Genomic DNA, 2,450 nt, shown 5'->3' with positions numbered 1-2,450 from the left:
ACTTATTAGGTAAGTTCATACTAGGGCCCAAGTAGGCCTTAAGTACGATAAAAACTCAAGTGAACTTGAGACTGGCGGTGCTAACTTTTAAAGATAAGCGTTCATACTAAATTGCAAAGTATGCTACTTGCGGAATCGCTTGTCAATCAAACTACGCGGTAAAACCCGCCAAAGCAAATGTAGTCAAGACACTCAAAGCTTCATTATGCCGCGACCTCGAAACGTTCGAATAGCGTCCCTTATTTTGATTTTTGCTTTCCTACTTTTGCGACAGCGGTCTTTCATGCTTCAACAAATGTATTGCTTCGCTTTAATGGAGGAAGCCTTTAGAATTAGCCGGCGAAACCGTCGGATGTTGCTTATTTATATGGCAGGGCACTCACAACAACAAAGACCACAACTGAAAAGAAGAGCTTGGGTTTGGCTTAGACCACAGAACTGGTTTCGTCTTCTTATAGCTAATCCAGCACTGCATTTTCTTTGGAAGGAACATTTTCGTATCACTCACGCAACATTTGAATACCTATGTGACCTAATAAGAGCAGATATACAAAAACAACACACGCGGATGCGAGTGCCAATTAGTGTAGAAGAAAGAGTTGGTTTAGCATTATGGCGACTTGCAACCGGCAACAGTTATAGAAGCTGTGGGTTACAATTTGGATACGGAAAGTCAACAGCGAAATGCATTTGTAGTGAATTCGAGCGCGCTCTTCTTCGTAGGAAGGATCAATTCATAAAATTTCCCTTGACAAGGCAGGAAATTACAGAAAAGGTTGACGAGTTCGAAGAGATGTATGGCATACCTCAAATTGTCGGAGCCATAGATGGTTGCCACATAGAGATAAATGCTCCACCACGAAATCACGAGGATTACTATAATCGTAAGCAGCATTATAGTGTGAACCTTCAAGCTATAGTTGATTCTAACCTGAAATTCATCCATGCTACCGTTGGTTATCCAGGCAGCATACACGATGCTCGCGTCCTTAGACTAAGTGGACTATACGATTTGGCACAAAATGAGCAAATTCTTGCTGGCCCGACGAGGAATATAAATGGAGTAGAAATCGGCCCTCTTCTCGCTGGAGACAGTGCATATCCCCTTACCAGCTGGCTCATGAAACCTTACTCAGACAGGGGGCACTTAACTCCTGAACAAAAAAAATTTAACAAAAAATTCAGTGCCCTACGATGCGTAGTCGACCGTGCATTTGGCATGTTAAAATCACGGTGGCGAATTGTTATGAAAAAAATTGAGCAGAAAACGACAACCCTTACGAAAACTGTTGTTGCGTCATGTGTTTTGCATAACATTTGCATTGAGAGAGGTGATCTATATGATGATGGCTGCGACTCCGATGATGACTCAGACGATGAAGATGAAGGCAGACTTCTATTTGAAACTGGCAACGATGTGAGAGATGCTTTAAAAGACTTTGTGCGGGATAACTTGTAACACTACATTTTCCAACTGCAGGTTTTATTTGTTAACGAATGCTATGTGTAGCACCAAAATGTCATATAAACATATAAACTTGCCGATACAGGCAACAACAAAACAGCAGAACAGTAACAAATATATATATAATTAGAATTAATACAACTGTCTCCTTTTTAGAACATCAAATATGTGCACTGATTTACTTTGACACCAAATCTTTGAAAATGTCCTTAAACCCTGCGAGAATTGCATTTGTTTGTTCCAACTGATTCCTCTGTGATTCCCGAAGCATTTCTGTGGAACGTTCAAATCGTATGTTATCTTGCTCTATGCTTCGTTCCATAAGTTGTAGAAAACTTGTCTGCCACTCAGACGTCGCTGTTTGCTCATCACGTCTCTTCTTTCCTTTGCTGCCAGATTTCGCTGGCTTATCAGTTGCCTTTCGTTTCACTCCTTCATTGGGCGTCGCAGTTTCGAATTCATTTTCCATGTTTTCTGTGTCGGCCACGCTTCCTTGTGGAGAGAGTGATGTGCTGCTGCCTTCTTCGAAGGCAAACGTGGAAGAGCCTTCGAGTGCCATTTTGGATGGGTCAACGCTATCGCGATGACCCATCACGTCGTCGAAAAAGTCGAAGTATGGAAACCCCTCTTTGATTTTCTTAAACCCCGCTTCGCCGGTCGACTGAGAGCGTTGCTTTAAAAGCTTATACTCGTACTCGAGATTTTGCTGGCGTTTCTTTACCTGCGGCAAAGTTCTTTCGCTGTCAGGACAGCTTTCCTTGTATGCGATAAAAATTTCATTCCATATCTTAATCCTTTCTTTGTTGGACGCACTGCGTAGCTTGCTGTACCGTGGCCCCCATACTGCCAGCATCTCACGAGTTTCGTCTTCTGTCCAGTCAGACGCCTTTAATTTGGTCTTCTTTTTGCCTTCGGAACTTGTTTTACTGACCCGGCTTGAGTTAGCGGATGAAGTCTCAGGCCCTGGTGATGGGGTTCGCGATAC

Source organism: Orbicella franksi, chromosome 4 (genome assembly GCF_964199315.1).
Source record: "Orbicella franksi chromosome 4, jaOrbFran1.1, whole genome shotgun sequence".
Taxonomy (NCBI): domain Eukaryota; kingdom Metazoa; phylum Cnidaria; class Anthozoa; order Scleractinia; family Merulinidae; genus Orbicella; species Orbicella franksi.
This window is presented reverse-complemented; position numbering follows the sequence as displayed.